This window comes from Bidens hawaiensis, unplaced genomic scaffold, assembly GCF_021521415.1.
Source record: "Bidens hawaiensis isolate Kalapana, Puna unplaced genomic scaffold, B.hawaiensis_p1.1 tig00005663_1, whole genome shotgun sequence".
In the NCBI taxonomy this organism is placed as follows: Eukaryota; Viridiplantae; Streptophyta; class Magnoliopsida; order Asterales; family Asteraceae; genus Bidens; species Bidens hawaiensis.
The window spans coordinates 783,087-803,547 of NW_027491369.1; the positions used below are offsets into that span (position 1 = coordinate 783,087).

At 35.7% G+C, this 20,461-nt stretch overlaps 1 pseudogene across 1 annotated transcript; it reads left to right on the forward strand.

Annotated features, from left to right (window-relative positions):
* Positions 1 to 14,344: 14,344 nt before the first annotated feature.
* On the forward strand, positions 14,345 to 20,193 carry LOC143630396 (protein neprosin-like; annotated as a pseudogene). Its single transcript, XR_013153156.1, has 7 exons — positions 14,345 to 14,805; positions 14,890 to 14,976; positions 15,160 to 15,372; positions 15,457 to 15,675; positions 15,780 to 15,926; positions 16,472 to 16,760; positions 19,720 to 20,193. The product of XR_013153156.1 is annotated as a protein neprosin-like (transcript).
* Positions 20,194 to 20,461: the final 268 nt, after the last annotated feature.

The window sequence follows — 20,461 nt, forward strand, 5'->3', positions numbered from 1 at the left end:
AAAGAGTACTGAAAAGATGTGTTGAAACGAACCTGTTTATTAGTTGGGAGAAGAGCCATTTTATGGTCCAAGAGGGGATTGTTTTGGCCATGTCGTGTCGAGTCGTGGGATTGAGGTGGACCGAGCTAAGGTTCAAGTTATTTCCACTCTACCTCATCTCACGAATGTCAAGGACATTAGATCATTTTTGGGGCATGCCGGGTTTAATAGACGATTTATTAAAGGTTTTAGTGATATCACTAAACCGTTATGTAATTTATTGTTAAAGGATACCTCGTTTGACTTTAATGAAGAATGTGCTAAAGCCTTTGACATTTTGAAGTTGAAATTGGTTGAAGCTCCAATATTGCAATCACCCGATTGGAATTTACCTTGTGAAATAATGTGTGATGTAAGTGATTACGTGTTCGGGGCTGTTTTGGGTCAAAGGGTTGACAGGAAACCCGTTGCCATATATTTTGCAAGAAAAACTCTCTCGGATGCTCAATTGAATTACAAAACAACCGTGAAGGAGTTACTAGCGGTAGATAAATTCCGGTCTTATATTTGGGGTTGTAAAGTGATTATTTATTTTGACCACTATGCAGTTAGGTACCTTATGGATAAGAAGGATGGAAAACCGAGGCTTATAAAATGGGTTTTGCTACTTCAGGAATTTGATCTAGAGATTAGGGACAAGAAATGAAGTGAAAATGTTGCCACAGATCACTTGTCCCGAATTATGGTGGAAGATGAAGACAAGGACATGCTCATTAATGAGTCCTTCCAGATGAGCACATTTTGGCAGTCTCACAAAATCCCTGGTTTGCTCATATTGTTAATTTTAAAGTTTCAGGTGATATACTGGAGCATTGGCCAAGGAGGAAGAAAAGGCACTTGATGTCACAAGCTAAACGGTACATTTGGGATGACCCGGACTTGTTCAAGATTGGTGCAGACCGACCAGATGATCAGACGATGCATACCCAAGGAGGATGTCAGATCCGTGTTGGAACACGCGCATTCGTCCGCGTGTGGGGGTCACTTTAGTGGCCAGAAAACTGCTAGAAAAATCCTTACGAGTGGCTTGTTTTGGCCATCATTGTTTAAGGATGCTCACGAATTCGCGACACACTGTTTAAAGTGTCAATAACTTGGGAGCATTTCCAAGAGGGATGAGATGCCCTTGAACCCCATCCTTGTAGTTGATATTTTTGATGTTTGTGGAATCGATTTCATGGGCCCAATCTTGAATTCACACGGTAATTTATACATCCTAGGGGTCATCGACTATTTGTCTAAATGGGTTGATGCGATAGCCACTAGGACGAATGATCACACGGTTGTTTGAAATTTTGTGCAAAGTAATATATTTTCAAGATTTGGAGTCCCCCGAACCATCATAAGTGATGGGAATCTCATTACAAACTTTAAGTTTGGAAAATTGCTTAAACGATAAGGTGTTGATCATAGAATTGCAACACCTTACCAACCACAAACTAGTGGACAAGATGAGGTGTCTAATCGGCAAATTAAACAGATTTTACAAAAAAACAGTTCGGACGGACCGCAAAGATTGGTCAACCAAGTTAACCGATGCTCTATGGGCCTATCGAACCGCTTACAAAACGCCGATTAGAACCACTCCTTATAGGCTTGTGTATGGATAGGATTGTCATTTACCGATAGAGATTGCACAAAGAGCATATTGCGCTACTAAACTGGTTAATATGAATGATGATGATGCAGGTAAGGCAAGGAAGTTGGCTTTGTGTGAAATTGAAGAGTTAAGGGACGAAGCATATGATTGTGCATCAGCTTACAAGTCAAAGAAGAAGAAAGACCACGATGCTAATATTCAGTTGAAGAACTTTGAAGTTGGACAAAAGGTTTGGTTATACAACCCAAGAATGAAGCTTTTCCCGGGTAAGTTGAAAAGTAAGTGGACGGGCCCGTATTTGGTAGTTGGAGTTGGAAATCATGGCAATTTGAGATTGAAGATTTTATCTGACCATTTGAGACAAGTGGTGAATGGCTATAGATTGAAGCCATATTTGGAAATGAACGACATTCACAACATGGACAAGGAATCAGTGAGTTTCATTGTGACCTCACCGGTTTATGAAGACAATTGAGTGTTCAAGGCATTGTCGACTTGTAGACATGAAATTCAGCGCTTACGGGAGGCAACCCGGGTTTTGTTAGTGTCTTTCCAACTTATTTTCATTGTATTGAGTCATGTATTGATCGTTGTCTTGAGTTTTGTACAGCAAACATCAAGTGTGGGGAAGCTTGTGGGTGGACTTGCATTTTCATGAAGTTCGGTAAGAGTTTGGTCGATTACACGCCTTTCCAGGTACGGAAAGTATGTTTTGAGTTCGGAAACATGTTCAGGGTGATGTTGGGATGCCGAAAAGTGGTCGGGTCGGAAAATGTCCGGACCCGAATTTGTGCGAAACTTTCTGTGGAAATAGCCTATCGTGATACGCGATAGCCTCTTCCACAAAGCCATAGCTTATAGCGATGACAATAATGATAAATCTGAAAATGACGTCATCCCGATACGCGATGACGTCCTACTATACCCCATCTCGTATCGCTATAGGCCAAAACCCTAATTGTAATTGAATTGGGTAGTGATACGCGATGGCGTCCCTCTTCACGTATCGCGATATGACAAAACCCTAATTTCATTTGATTTGGGTCACAATACGCGATCCCCATTAATTTTACCCAACGCGTATCGCGATGGGTCATGGATAATCTGAAAAAAAAATATCATATCACATGTTCATCTTCTTCTTCTTCTTCTTTACCACAGTCACCACCATCACTGTCCATCATTCACCCCCGTCGCACCACCGTACATCTCCAACAACCACAACCACCTTCGCCGTTCACCACCACACCGCCATCCACCATCATTATCCACCGCCGCTCACCGTCACTACCAGTCATCGTCCGATCACCGTTGTTCACCACCTCAATCACCATCACCACTATACACCATCACTATCCACGGCTGTCTACCACACCACCATCCTCAATCACCGTCATCCAGCCACCACCCATCACCATCATCTCCAGACAATGTAATCAATGTTACATCTCATTTGTGTTGATTAGTAGTTCATTTCTCATTCCGGCACTAAGGTACATTTTCATATCTTTGTATTATTTTATTATTTATCGTGTGGGGCTTAGGTGTAGGGCGGTAAGAATTTGATTTGGCTGTTTTTAGATAGGAGTGGGTTAGTTTGTTCTGTTATAATTAACGTTCAGGAGATTTGAAATTGTTATGGTTGCCAGGTTATTTAGGTGGTTTGGTTATTTAAGTTGTTAAACTATGTATCGAGTATGCTAAACATAAGCGTGATAGGTTGGGTTTTTAAGTTCAAATTTTAAAAATCATTTTTTATTATTATTTGAATGATAGTGCAGTTTCGAAATTAAATGATTTTTTGAACTTTAGATAATAATATTATAAGAATATTTTATATCACAAACCCGAAACCTCACCCAATTATTTATTTTGCCGACATATGATTGGTTTGTTTGCACATTGTTCGAGAAAGTCGGTTGTTTTTGTTTTATGTATTTAAGTCGAGTCCATTGTTGATTTCGTTAATCGAGTTGTGGGGATGCGTTATTAGTTTGAGTTTCATTAGAATATTCATTGTACCGCCCGTACTCAATATCAATTCGGACGGGACAATCTGGTTTTAAAAATATTGTACAACGTGTCCCGAATTTTTCGTTTTTATTTATTTTTTATTTTATTATTATTTTATTATGAGGGATGAACGCGACCGAAATGCTATACGGTCGACGCCACGGTTTATTGTTGACATATCTAACTTGCATGTTTTATATTTTACAGATATGTCTGAGATTCCAGGATCATCGGGCGCCCCCGCGCGCAAGAGATCGAGGCCTCGACCTGAGGGTGCGGGCCGCCTTGGCCCCGTTGCTGCCCCTCAGGGTGCTCCTGAGCCACATTGGTTTATCAATCAGCCACAGAGACCTCTGCGAGAGATACATTATGATAGTCCGGAGTTGCCGATTACTCCGGATATTGAGCGAGAGGAGATGGTCGACGCACACATCATATGGTGCTCAGGTTCAGTATTCTTACTAATGAGTACACTAGGTTGACTAGGAATAGGGGGATGCAGCTCGTTAGACATAGGGTGTTTGTTTGGGCATTATTGGATGCTCCGGGGGTAGAGGCTAGATTGCGGGACTTGATATCAGATCGGTGGGCCCAGGTGCTCGTGTGTGACTTGATTCCATACGTCGAGCTCACATGTGAGTTATATTCGACTTTCTGACAAACAGCCACCGACTTTTCAGAGCTACATGTCGTGTCGTTCTCACTTGGACGGAATGTGTATGAGATGTCGGTCCCCAATTTTACCGTGGCCACGGATTTTTATACTCGGGAGGAGGTTCAGACTCCAGAGTTTTGACAAAGTTTTAGGGGTTATACTTTGCGGGCCCAGCGGGATAGAGAGTTTTGGTTGACTAAGGCTCAGTTGGCTAAGTTTTGGGAGCAGATCGCGGGTGGGGCTAACTCGAGTTCAGTGGTGGCATCATCCATTAGGGACCCTGTCCATCGCTATATACATAGGATCGTTGCTAACACTATCATCGGCCGTCATTCGGGCCGCGATAAGTGTATCAATTTGGATATGTTGTGCCTTTTGTCAATTGTTACTGGCAGAGAGGCCAACATTGTGATGTTGCTGCTCACGTCGTTGGCCCAAGGTCGTAATTTACAGGTTGCATCGGCCCAGTTAACATTGGGGGCGTACATCACGAGGATTGCAGAGAGAGTTGGGGCGTTTGATCGCTATCCAGTGGAGTACTTTACTCCAGGACCGTGACTGAGGTTTTTGGGTTAGATGATGCCCGGATGGCCGGGATTTGCGAGCTTCATGATCCACCCACGCTGGTCCCAGTCAGACAAGGACCACAGGCTCCACCACCTCCGGGTACGGCTGCGGGGATTGCGATGCAGCGGGGTATTCCGACTCCTCGTCAACATATTCTTATTCCCCGTATGATGCTCGCAAGCCGCAACAGCCAGTCACACTCGACATGATTTATCAGCAGCAGATGATTGTTTTGGCGAGGCGGGAGGAGGCACGGGCCCACATGGCTCTTCATGATGATTATTTCAGATTATTATTTACTCATTTACAGGTGCCACTTCCTCCTACACTCGTAGAGCCTGCAGAGAATGTGGAGCAGCCTGATGTCGGTGGCGATGCTTAGATGGACGACTAGTCGGATTTTAGCAGACTAACGGTTACAGTTTTTTTGTTTTATTTTCCCTTTATTTTGTTTTAGATTATCATGGTCTGTATATATTAATATTATATTGAGAAAAATTGTATGGGTAACAGGATAGGTAATTTGTATATAGCTTTGGTTTGATGTCTGCTGTATTTAATTTACTTTATATTTTGTTGCATTTGGAACACTATAAATGCTCACGAGACCTCACTCGTCCATCCGGGCTACCCGGGGGTTTAAAGGGTTTGTTGCATACGCTAAATGCAATCGTGATTCCTACAAAAGTGACTTAGGTCTTTTAACATTTTTAATTAGTTTAACAAAATTTATTATGAAATTAATTCATTCGGCTAGGTAACTGTTTTGATAAAATTAACAGAAAATCATTTTTACATAACTCTTAAAAGACCTATGTCTTACACTTATGAGAAGCTTGCTTCTACACGTCTCGAGACTTTACATATTTGGTTGTTCGGTTGGTACCTGGATGAGACGAGTGTGCACGAGTGTTTACGAGCCGCATTTTTGCATTGCATTGTCATTTATATCAGGTGATTTCAGTTTCATAATCTATTTTGTTGTTTTTGGTTTTAAGTGTTAGAAGTGTAATTGTATAATTGCTAGTAGAACCATAACATCAGAGCCCCGAGTTTTTCAATTATTAAACTGTCAATTTCAAACTCGTTCCTCAAATGTTCATTAATTGTTTAAATATTTTAACATTGAAGACAATGTAAACCTCAAGTATGAGGATGGGGGAATTTAAAATTTTTAGCCAGATAGTACCTTGAAGAGTGTCCAGAAGCAAAGTTATTAACTGCTAATTATTGTCATTAATGTCAAGTTATAGGTTTCTGGTCACGATTGGTTTTTCAGCTTCTCGATAGTTTACTCACAAATTTTTACTAAAAGAGAAGTTGTAAATGGAGTCGTTTAGGCGGGGATAGCGAGTCAAGGGGACGGGTATACATGTTTCATATCGGCAGCCCATAATTCCAGACATATTGTGAGATAGCCCCATATACTTAATACACATATTATAGAATAAATATAAAACATGTCTTATCATTTATTGAGGGAAACCTGTATGTTTTACAGAATTAGAACTTGCTTGTCATATACTTATCGAGATCTTAATACCACCAACTGTATGGAGATTAGGACTTTGGAAAACCCGTACATACATTTTTCCGCCACTAAATAAAATTATATGCCCAACATTACCCACCCTAGGAGCCCGTTTGGACCTTATTCCTTTTCATTTGCTAAACTAAACATTACACGCCATTTTAGCTTTGGCCTTTATTTTATTTTAACCTTGTGTGATGAATTCAGTTCGTTATCAAGTTGTATATAGTCAAAAGAGTTGTAATTTTGTGAATGTCAGAGTTGTATATATTTGTTTCAATGTATTGTTTATCAGTTGTGCAAAAAAACAAAAAAAAATCAACAAAAAGCCAAAAAGAAGTTTAGTTTTTATTCAGTTATGTAATTAGCAGTTTGTTGTTATTTTATTAGTTGCTTATATATTTGTAAAACAAGGTTTCATCCACCTTAGTCACTAAATATGCCTAATCCGCACCCAAACCTAAGCCTCAGCAAAACCTTATTCCGAGTCTTTATGCAACCGATGAGTAATGGGTGGAGATAAGACTGGCCTACAAGCTTATTAAGTTGCGACTCATATTTGGTATTTGAGGGCAGAGACATATACTAGCACATGTTTTGTTAGTCCAGATATTAAACCGAGAGGAGTGTTGATAGTGTGAGGGGTATGAACATGTATGCCTTAACCGAAAACAAAGTACACTCGTCTGGGCGGCTCAATTGTTTTTATAGCATCATTTAACCTTATTTATGGGATGTCAATCTAGAAAGTGTCAGTCTGGGAAACTGGGTATGACCTTAAGCCTTACTAGTATTAATAGCGATAATTCACATAAATATGATGGAGGTTAATGTTTACTTTAGAGTTTGCTTAAGGGCAAGCAAAAGATAAGGGTGGCGATGTAATGGTTGGTTAATTTGTATATAGTCAAGTTCGTTTATTTACTAGTTTTAACTGTTTATTGTGGGAACTTCGATACTTCATACGTGTTTATTGTATTTTGGGTCATAGACGTTAAAGCAGTTAATTTGGACCTGTTAAGGCACGGGATGAAGACCTGGGACGTCCAACACGCGAAACGAGGAAAATAATATTTTATTTACTGATGAGAAGACCCATCGTGATATGCGATGGGTGAGCCTGAAGAACCATCGCGTATCTTGATGGTATTAATTAATAATTTGTTAAACTTGGTCCATCGTGCTACGCGATGGACCCCAGAATACCCCATCGCGACTCGCGATGGGTTACGAAGACGGGAAAGTTAGGGTTTTTATGTTTGTATCTTATGACGCCTTATCATTCAACAACCACTTCCAGGCAGTTTCTATAGCAAAGAGAGGACGATTCCATCACTCTGAATTACACCCAGATCATATCTACGTTAATTATCATCATAATTGAAGATTCCATGATGTCGAGGCTCGGCTAAATCCTTTGGGTCATACCCGGGATGTAAAGTTTGTATCATATTCAGTTTTCTCATGTATTAAAGAACAAATACTTTGTAATTATCATTTGATTAATCTATGAATATTGATGTTTACTTTGATCATAACGATTAGTTCGTTGGTTGCTATAATAATTGCTCATATGACTGTTTTGACTAGTTGAATTCAATGAAGCATGCAATTGCCCTTAGTTGAGTCACACTGTTAGGGATTGTTTGATAACCAGTGCTGTGTGTTAGCGATTGTTGGTGCCTAATGTTTAGCTCGTTAGTCAGTCTGTGTTAATCAGTGATAGTTAATCTGTTAGATTGCATGAGATTAATGTTGTGTGCATTCTTGAACCCCAGGTGTGATTTACTTTTGTTAATTGCTTGAATTTGTCTCGTGCTTAATCATTATTAAAACCAAACTATTTGTTTGTGTGATCAGCACTACAATTCATTACTTCATAATATTATAAATTAGTTACACGATTACATTGACCACATACTCCCCATGTTTGACACCCTACTTACCCTAGCTTGCTTAGGTGATTAGGAACTTGATTTAATTGTTTTTACTAGATAGTGACAGTCTAGCTTCATGCATGTGCTTGCATATGTATTCAAGCGTGTTTTTTTAATCTATCTATTCTAATAAAATACTACAACTTTTGCCACTTGTCAAGCTTATAGCCCTCCTCACCTTTTTTAAATAAATTTTCATATATGGTCCTTATCTTTTAAATCATTTCAATATATGAATTCAAGTTTATGTTTATTAAGGGGGTGTTTGGCCTAGCTTTTTTTATTTTATTTATTTATTTATTTTTTTTTTTTGCTTATGCTTAAATTTTAAAGTAGCTTATAGCTTATTCTCTATTATTTGATAAGCTATTTTTAAGTGTTTGGATTAGCTTATATTCTACATGTTAATTATGTGTTAATAAGTTGTTAAACCCACCGTTCTTTAATTTGTTAGAGTAATAAGTTGCTTCAATAATTACTAATCAATCACCTCTTGAGGACAAATAAGTAACTTCCAACTTTACACAAATAAGCTTTTTTAAATAAGTTAAAAAACCATCTTCCATAAGCTTCTACAAATGAGCTTATATAAGTTTATAAGCATAAGCTTAAAAAGCTAAACCAAACACTAAGTTATACTTATTTAGTAAAAAAGCCAAAAATGTTATAAACTTTGTTAAAAAAAGCTAGGCCAAACACCCCTTAAATGTAAATACTAACTTATTCATTCATTAACATTACTGGTGAAATAAGAAAAGTATTAAAATTGAAGTTGCAGACCTGTTAGAATAAAATTTAAAAGTCTCAAGTAATTGCAAATTAAAAAAATAAAAATAAAGGTGCATTATTATCGAAAAATTTGATATTTGTATGGTAAACTACAAAATGTTTTTAAGCAGGGATTCAAACAGTAGTGCATAATTTTTTTTATATAAGATTGATTTCAAATTTGGATTTAAAATTTTCCCATATGCATTTTAACTCATGAAATATGTATTTTTCTTAATTTTCTACAAACATTTTGTATAAATATTATATATATATATATATATATATATTGATGTTTAGCATTAAATCATTGAAGTTTGGTAGTATAATTATAATCAATATGCATAACGATTTATTCTATGAGCTATCTGTCATCTATTTATACGACTTTTTTTGTAGTATAAATGGTTTTAGCAATAAGAAGATCAATATTTAGTTTTCAATATTTTCTTTCATAACTCAGACCAAACTACTTCAGAAACATATTTTTTTATTACTTGATTTATATTTTTTCTATCAATTCAAATATATTTAATTTAATATGCCTTATAAGATAAATTACCTAATTAAAAGCATTTGATATTTTAAACCAAAAAATTTGTTTCAATCCCATTCCATTATTTTCGTTTTCCAAAAATCATTTAGGATATTGAAACCTAGAATATCGTTTTCATCAGTTATTTACACAATTCCTATATTATGTTAACTTATTATTTTTATTTTTATACAAATATAACGAATCGAGGTTATGTTGGTTTTACATGTTGGTTAGTACATAATTAAAGTACTTATTATGGTTTATATTCAAAATAATAAAAATAAACAATCGATTCATTATATGTGGAATGAGAACAACCGACTTGGATTAAATCCTGATAATGCCAACGACTAGGCTTGGCTTTTAATACCTAAAAATATATATGATTTAAAAACTAAAAGTTTATTTTTGTTGACCGAAACTTAGACATCTGAACCAAGAACCAACCCGAATTGCTTCGGTTCAGGTTCGGGTTAGTATTTCCTTGGGTTCGAGTTTCTCGGGTCGGGTTAGTTTGGATTTGGGTACAGGTTTTCTTGGGTTGAGTTTTAGGTTACGAGTAAAAGTGACAATCCTAATTCCAGCTATTATATATAAGAATCACTACCTTCACTTTATGCAACTTTAAATCTTTTAAAATTCTTCTAACTCAGAATAATCACTATTATTTGAACATGGTTATAAGGTTAGTATGTATTTGTCATTTTTCTGGCAATTACATTCATATGAAATGAAACAAATCATTTTGTTATAGTTTAATTTTTGATTTTTATGTTGCTTGATTATATAATTTTTAATTGTAAAATATAAAATCAATTAAAAATTTGTCATACACAGAATATTAACGACAAGTTTATCATGATCAATTAATTTCAAATTTTAAAGATTCTAATGATGATTATAACATCAAAGTGTAGGTAATATGATTTTTGGGGTAATCATGTTTTTTTTTGGATAAACATGAGCAGATGTCCTCAAATGACATCATATTAATTGATTAAAAGTTATGATATTTTGTGTGTATGAATATTTTTTTTAATAATTTCATGGATATATTATCATTTATCTAGAGTTTGTATGTATTTAGAGAACCTTTTTTGTCACACGGACAACTATGTGGATATATCAAGAGTTATAAGCAGACCTATATGTTACATTATTAAGAGTTACAAGCAGACATGGACTAAAAATTTTGATTTTTGGTAAACAATGTATATCTACAAATACAATCACAAGTGTAGTGTAAAAGAAAGTTTTTACTTATTTGTAACATATTTGTGTAATCTTAGTTATCTAATTTCTGTAATTTTAATGTTAATAGTAATTGTATTAATAATATATGATCAATTTGTTGAATATATTTCACTTAATGATTAAAGTTTAAACTTTTCATCAATTACCCGTGTAATACATGGGCCTCAAACTAGTATATGTATATGCGTATACATACATGCATAATCATGTATCATATATGTCTATCAGTGTATGTATAACTATGCAGCTATGCGCTAATAAATAGACCAGTAAAATGAAAAAATAGGCAGAGCTCTTTGGACATAATCATTGTTGTAACATTATAATTTATATGGTTTTCCACTTTTGCTCTTTTAAGTTTTATATTTTTTTTACCGTTGTTTCCTTTTAATTCTAACTAGTAGTTTCATTTCTAAATATGCTTTCTAAACATACATATATATTAAGTAAAATTAACATGGTACTTTATATAGATAAAAAGATGCGTGATATAAATTTGTAATATGTGGGGCCTGTGAACATATTTTGTCAAATGGAGTTTTGCTCAAAGATTTGGTGTCCATTTGGTTGTGAAAACAATCACTTTGATATATCAACCATTCTTTCTAATCATTTCAGTTCTCTTCTTTTCATATGCATGTGTTTGTGGGACTACATTCCCTTTGTAGACCATCATCCCTAACCTCTAATACTAAATTTCTTTATGATACAGAACTTTAATATCGTATATATGATTTAATTAGAAAAATTGTTAATATTATATGAAGTTGCTGACTTATTTTGGTATATTTTATTGAACTCGTATCTTCAAATCAAACACCCCATAGATATCTTTCTTTCTAGATCATGCATTTAACAATGATGAGGCTTATACCCTTAAACAAAGTCACCTAAACTTTTGTTAGGATTAAACCATAAACCAATATGTTTGGTTAAGGTACAAGCCTACTGGCTAGTTAAAACTTGTAAATATTAGAAATATAATTAATTAAGCATTGATTATCTACCTTAGTTCGGTGTCTCTTTGCGGATGGTTAGTTGTGGATAGATTTAGAGCAATGCTCTACGATGCCATAAATTCCTTTCAAAATGTACTCGATCATGAAAATGTATCCCGATCATGATCAGAATTTATTGAAACTGGACACAAATGCAACTAGCTTGTATACATTATCCAAGAATGATTAGGCTGCATTCGTTGCCTCAAAAGAATGATTGAGGAGCATGAAATTACAATTACTATACTTAGTCTTGACTATCCTTCCTCTAGGCAAACCTCCAATAAGATCCATGAAATTTATGAAAAAGTCGCACTATGTGGTTGCAACCAAGCATGTTAAAAGTTCAAACCCTTGAAGGTGGGGTGTGACCCTGGCTAGTTATCCGCAAGACCCATGAAGGTAGGGTGTGAATTCTAATTATCCTCACAACTGACATTTGTTTTAACACGAACTTGATGTGGTCTTTTTTTTAACAACAAAATTCTACATTTACATTGCACTTGCAATAATTTGAATCTATAACCACATATTTGTAAAAGGGGTACAACATGTCACTAGACCAGCAGGTCAATGATGAACTATTCATTGTCTAACAAACATTCAAGTAACTATTCATTATATATAATGACGGATAATAATGTACATTGTATATGTAATTTGAAATGGCAATAATTTTGAAGGTTAGAAGAGGGGAGCATGATGTTAAACACAAACTTTTAGATAGATAGATATATGATTTTAATGTTATTATCAAAGGGTTGTATGCATGCAAACTGCATGCATTTAAGAAAAAAATTAATTTGTAATTGATTTGATCGGGTAATCGGTCAATATAAGGGCCACTATTTATTTATTTTTTTTTTAACGACCAACTAAGTAACGCCGGGTACTTCGTACGCGGCCCCATTGGCTAAAGGTAGCCCGAGCCAGCCACTATTCCGGACGGACGAAGCCCCTAGCGGTCCACCCTATTGAGGGATTCACCGGATAAAACCCGACCCCCACACCCGCCTAATGGCACGACAGCGAGGAGCCGGTAAATTAGGTGAGATCAGGACTCGAACCCTGGCAAGCCATGGTCATCCCTCATATCTTCCATATAAGTTGGTGATAGAAACCCTTACCTTTCACTAGTAAAATGAGTGCTCTAGTATTGAGGATTAATAAGGGCCACTATTTATACACGTTAAGATATATTAATGAAATTATATTATACATATTAAAATAATAAAATGGAAGGTAAAAATAATAAAAAAAAATAGTGGAATATTAAGAAAAGACGAGAGTAACAGAAAGAACACATAAGGAGAAGTGAAAGCAAGCAGACAACTTTGAGACCCAGAATCAGGTGTAATTCCCTTCCCAGTCACCCCCAACGTAACCCCGCCTTTTTTTTATATGTTTACTACTTTACTTACATTTGAATTATATATTTATATATGTATGCATACATATATTAATGAAAACTTGGTAAGATCATGTATAATAAACTTTATAAAAATGTCACCTAAGATTTCGAATTTCTATTAATCCTCTCTACCTCATTTTTTCCCTAACAACAAATCTCCACAAACTCTATTAAAAATATTAAATTTGTATGTGTATATATACATACACACACATGAGTATGTGAGACAACACCACCCCCTTCTCCGTCTGCATACGCAAACTCACTCCATAGATTTCTGATCCGCAACAAGAAAGTTTGCAACACCACCGTCTGCTCCAAGCCACATCACCTAGACATCGGGTTTTTCACCTTATTTAGGGTGCTCTAAGATCACACGTAGTGGTAACTAAGCACATAGTGGGATTGTGTGACACCTTGCGTCCAGCAATAACTAGTTTTGCAAAAAATGGCATAGTAGTAAAATACTCTCTTTCAATCATTACACAATTATTATTTTTTAATACAAAAATATTAAAAGTCAACAACTTTTGATTGGCCGAACTTGGTAAAACGAGGACGGAGGCGGTGTTCATTGCGTTTTAGATCTCGTTTTGGTCTCCAAAGCGTACCTCTACACCACTACGTGTGGTCTAATAGTTTGAAATAATAAACCGGTAAATTAACGTAATAATATTTACTACTATTATTTTTACCAAAATTTGTACTTATATTGTATACACAACAATTGCTTGTTAGCATCTACCGGAGCCAATTCTTTTTGTTCATTTATTATTATACTTAATTTAAGCATGTTTTGTTTTTCTTATGACTTCCATTTAATGCATATTTTTATTTTTTTTAATCGTAAGATCTCAATTAGATATTTAGATCAACCAAATTATAATATTATTTTATTTTAAAAATACACGATAAACAATTTCAAAATAAACTTTTTAAGTGGTAAAAAGCAAAGTATGGCAGTCTTTGTATCGAAGACCGGAACATCCCCACCCCACACCCACCCATGCTATTTCTATATTTCTCTTTCTACTTGATTTTAATCTCTCAAAAACCTTATGTCTTGGTCACAAACCAATATATATTTAACTTCAAACCACCATTTTTTGTGTTTCTATTTTACAATTTTATGTTGTAAAGAAAACATCATCTGAAGCTTCCAAAATGGCATTAGAGTGACTATTTTTGAAGTTATTTGGAATGGCTAGTTTTGATTCCAGAAGAAGACAAGAACAAGGCAAAGGGAAAAAACAAAAACATAAACAAAATCCAAAAACAGATTTTTTTGGAAGAACACGACTACACACAATCATTTCTTCCTATGTTTTATTCCTCTTGTTGTGTTCCATTGTTTTCCCAACAATCTCCGCCACACAATTCGACAATTTCAGACGACTGAATCAAAATTTCCGGCCAGGAGAAGAGGCAAAGAAAATGAGATTAATTAGAAGCCATCTATTCAAGATCAACAAACCTTCAGTCACATCAATCCAGGTATACTTTGATTAATTTTCTTGATTGCCATATTTAATTAGTTTGACAAAATCAAACAATGGTTTATTTAATTTCAACTTGTAGAGTCCAGATGGTGATATAATGGATTGCGTCATGGTTCATCATCAACCAGCTTTTGATCATCCTACACTGAAAGGAACGAAGCCATTGGTGGGTTTAAGTTACAACCCAACTAGTAAATTAACTAGACAATTTGTAATTTTGTCTCGTGCTGTCTAGGTTCTTACTAGCCAGGTTTATTTTAATAACAAATTTTGCCGTTAAAGAAAAAGTTACAAATGTTTTTTCTTTCTTATTTTTGTTTGGTTTCTTATAATATATTCGAATCATTAGGACCCACCAGAGAGACCGAATGGGCACCATCGTGCTGGAATGGGGTCGGAAAACTATCAACTATGGAGTTTATCGGGCGAATCCTGCCCCGATGGAACAATTCCAATCAGAAGAACAACGGAACAAGATATTTTACGAGCAAATTCGATTAAAAGATTCGGTAGAAAAATTGCAAAACCAGTTAGAAGAGATTCTTCTAACGGTGGCCATGAGGTAAATGTCTCCTACTACTTTTTATTTTTTAAATATTTGTAAGTTGTAACTTTAAAATAATTTTGTCGTTAATATTATGGACAGCATGCAGTTGGTTATGTGAGTGGAGAAGAATATTATGGAGCAAAAGCAAGCATAAACGTGTGGGATCCAAATGTGACGAATCAATACGAATTCAGTTAGTCGCAAATGTGGGTGATTTCGGGTTCTTTTGGTGATGATCTAAACACCATTGAAGCTGGTTGGCAGGTTAGCCCAGAGTTGTATGGGGACAACTACCCTAGATTCTTCACTTATTGGACTGTAAGTTTTCTTTTCTTTCAACTTGTCATTTCATCTTTTGTATTATTATTTGAATGATTTTAATTTTTAATTAATTTTACTCTTTTATATTTGATAAATTGTAGACGGATGCATATCAAGCTACTGGATGCTATAATCTGCTTTGTTCGGGTTTTGGTCAAACAAACAACAGAGTTGCAATCGGAGCAGCCATATCTCCAACGTCATCGTATAATGGTGGACAGTTTGATATCAGCATATTGATATGGAAGGTAAATTCCATAACAAAGTTTATAAAATGAACATATAAACATATTTATGTATTAGAAAATGGAGTTTAGTATGTATTAAATGATATAAATCTCATTTGAATGAATGTTTAATAAAAATTGTTTTTCAATAAAAAGAAAAAGGGAAAAAGTGACAATAATCATGGTCTGTTTAGGGGGTGCAAGTGTCATAAAAGCAGTCTTGCCTTCTACCCTACGGACGAATTATTAGCATTTAGCAATGCTTTCTCTAGAGATAAATTATGTATAACGTAAAAGGCAAGAACTTCATAAACAAAATCATACCAAATGTTTTTTTTTATATAAATCTCTTATGTATAGTGTACAATTTAAGAATTTCATATCCTAGCATACATAAAAATACAATAAACACAAAATAAAATGGAAATTTTATACTAATCAGTATAACCAATTTCCTTGAACACTTTTTAAATATATATTTTTTTTAATTTTATTACAATTTACGACAAAATAGTAAGATATCTTACTATAAGTAACTGATTTTTGGGGTAATTTTACACGTACAGGATCCAAAGCAAGGGAACTGGTGGCTCGAATTTGGATCGGGAGTTTTGGTTGGATACTGGCCGGGCTCTTTGTTCACCCACCTTCAGGATCACGCAAGTATGATTCAATTTGGGGGTGAAGTTGTGAATAGTGAACCCTCAGGTTCTCATACTTCAACCCAAATGGGAAGTGGCCATTTCTCGGGTGAAGGGTTTGGAAAAGCTTCATATTTTAGGAACATGCAAGTCGTGGATTGGGATAATAGCTTAATACCGTTGTCGAATTTGAGAGTATTAGCTGATAAACCGAATTAGAGATGTTCAAAACCGGTTCCTAACCGGTTCCTATATTCAAAACCCCATTTTAAACCGGTTCCAGGCTCGAACCGGTTAGGGAACCGAACCGGTTCTCCCACCCTCGGACCCCTAACCTATCTAACCGGTTCTTACCGGTTCCTAAACCGGTTCCTGTACTGTAACCGGTTCCAACCGGTTACAGTGTAAAATTTTTTTTTTTTTTTTTCGTTTTTCGTTTGCGATTTGGATTCTAAACTACGATTCGTATTTGTATAACATGAAAAATAAAAAAAACAATTAACATAAAATTCATTTTATTTACTTTAAGAAGTTCAAAAAAAAGGTTACATGTTTTAAAATCTTTAAAAACAAACTAACAAAACATTAAACTTATAAATATAAAGTTGTAACATATTATTTCTAGAAAAGCCTTCTTGTTCGTCGTAATTATTGAGCGGCGACTTCTTCCGCGGAATTACTTGTAGAAATGTCTTCTTGTTCGTCGTGCACTCGAACATCAAGTGGTGTTTCATCTTCGAGAGTGGTTACGTGTTGAATACGATCGATTGAGTCCAAGTGATCCTTTAAGCAAATGCACATCTCCACCGACTCCGAATTTAGTCTTGTTCTTCTCACCGATATTACCCTGCCACTAAGAGAAAAAGCGGATTCCGAAGCTACCGTAGAAGCTTGGACGATTAGTAAATCACGGGCCATGGTGACAAGAATCGGAAACTCGGTTTCCTTTACCTTCCACCAAGCCAAAACATCAAAAGTGCCATATTCCTCTTCGGATAAACCGGTAGAGTAATCATTTGCACTATACCTTCCTAGTTCGCCTGAAGGGGTGTTACCCCTTTGTTTTTTAGCCGTTACGTTGCGAACGGTGTTCATAAGGCTAATCATGGGATCTCGTACTCTAGTAGCACTTGAACTTGATGAAGACATGGCATAGGCATGTGTATGTTTGACCCATATTTATTTAAATAAAAGTCATACATAAATTTAAAATTCAAGTTAAAATAATTTTTTGCCTCTGTTGAAAAGTTTGGGTCAACTTCATGCATATCTAAGGCTGAAAAAATTTCGTCTATCACACATTCAACCCCCGTAACATTTAACATTGGGTTTAAAGCAGCGGCGCAAGTAAAAACAGGTGGCAATTCAAGAAAGTATTTTTTTTAATTTAAACTTCATTGGTAATATGATGTTTGAAAACATTGGACTTTTATTTTCAAATTCTTTAAGATTGTTAACCATTAAAAATAACTCCGAAAGAACCACGGGACTTGTCGGATAATACGTTCCCGATAGTTTCGTAGTTGATGTTTTAAAAACTTCAAGAAAAGTCGATAAGTCATTGATAATTTCCCATTTCTCATTTGAAAAGGGGATTGCCAAATCATTCTCGGCAAGACTAGAATGAAACATTTGTAAAGTTTCTCTTTGTTCCAAAGCACTTTGAAACATTATGCAAGTGGAATTCCATCGATGAGGTACATCTCAATTAGCTCCCAAAGCTTTTCTTCCCGTATCTTTACAAAATTTTCTATATTCCACTTGTCTTTTTTTACTTTTCTTAAAAACTTCATGTATCATTAGTCTAAAATCGTTTATAACCGATGTAACCTCATCCGAAGCAAGTCCGTCTTGCACGATTAAATTAATGATATGTGCAACACACCTTGAGTGAAAAAATACACCATTGCAAATCGGCGTATATTTTAATTTTTATTTATCAACCGCCGATGTATTATTCGACGCGTTATCAAATGCCATTGAAAATATTTTATTTTCTAGTTTATAAGTTTTTATAACATAATCTAAAATTTCAAACAAATTATCTCCCGTATGTGGATACTCAAAGAGTTCGAAAGCAATGGTGCGTTTCATCATTTCCCACGATGACGGGTCTACCCAATGAGCGGTGACACAAAGATAAGATTCGGGTAGACCATGTGGAGCCGACCAAACATCACTAGTTAAGTTTATTCCCGTATTTATATTTTCAAAATATGCAATTAGTACCTTTTGGCCTTCTTCCATAATTTTAAACAATAACGTTTAAGAGTATGACGACTTACGTGAGTGTATTGTGGTTGAAGCGTATCTCGAATCATGGCGGTTAAGCGAGGGTTGTCGAAGTGGCTAAACGGCAAAGCTTCTTGAATCACAAACTTCGCCATACGATCTTGAACTCGATCAATTTGGTATGTAAATATTCCGCCTTCACTATCCATTTGCGTTTGTTGCGAATCGACGTTCTTTTTCAACGCCTTGCAATACGGTTTTTCGATGTTTTTCTTCAAATTTGAATTCGAAAGTGGGTTTAAATAAACCCCACAAAACTTGCACCGAGCCTTCAATGAATGGTCACTCAATTCAACCAAATCTCAATTGCACCAAATCTCTTGATTACGATTATGAGGTACAATACGAACGAAATTTGGTTCGGCGTTGGAACCTTGACCAACCGATGATTGTGAGGCAGCCATAACAACAAATATGAATATAGAAGAAGAGAAAACAAGAGATTAGAGAACTCAAAACGTTGTAATAGCGTTTTTTTGTATTTTTTTGCGTTCGGGTTTGCGTTTTGAGTGTTGTGATGAACCCATGACACCAAATACCTATTTATACTAGTAGTGGGGTGCTTGGGGGAGCCAAAAAACGGCTATTTTTGACCCCAACGGTCAAAAAACGGCAAAAAAAAACGATTTCCAACGGCTATACTCGATCCAACGGCTAGAACCGGTTCCTAACCGGTTCCGGATGGTTCGGTTCCAGAACCGCTTCCGGTTCGGTTCCGGTTCCTACCCGCCCCCACTCAGAAATGCAAGAACCGGTCACGGATCATCGGGTTGAATCAGATAGGGTCCAGTTCCTACAAAAAACGGGTAGGAACCGGTTCGGTTCCGGTTCGGGTCCACCGGTTCGGTTCCAGGAACCGGTTTATTTGATCATCTCTAAACCGAATTGCTATGATATTAGTGGTGGGGCTAATAATGTTTGGGGTAATTATATTTATTACGGTGGGCCTGGTCAAAACCCAAGATGTCCCTAAATGAATTGGGTTTGGTTGGGTCGGATATAAATACAGTTTTGTTACTTTACTACGATTGGTTGATCAAGTTTCTTTTATACGGGTTGTTTTTTGGATCTTAGATTTGTGATTGGGTTATAGATTAAAAAGAATGATGTAAATTTGCCAGTTTTGATTTATGTTAAATTTGTTTTAATATTAGGATGTAATATGTCTTCGTTATAATATGTATTCGTCTACTTAGTTTTATTTGATTTATATAAGTTTGTTTTACATGTGGTTAGATCATAGATGCTAACTATAAGTCTTATCTAGAGTAGGAAACTGGACCCATCAGTGGGGCTCCAAGAAGTAGGGAGAGACGGCTCTTTAGGTAAGGCCCAATGCTTTAGCCCCAATATATGGAATACATAGACTTAAAGAGGCCAGGCTCGATAGTCGATACTACCACTATTCAACTCTCTTTGCATTATCCAACATGAACATATGACACTGTTATACATTTTCAATAAGTTGAATAGTTATGAATAACCTAAAATAATTATTATTACATTAACGTTTTATACTAGCTTAGGCCAATGCCGTCTTTAAGGCATGGCGGGGTAGTCGACGGCCACAGGCCCGACACCCCGCTAGGCCCGAAAAATTTTTTCAAATAAAAAGTTATATGT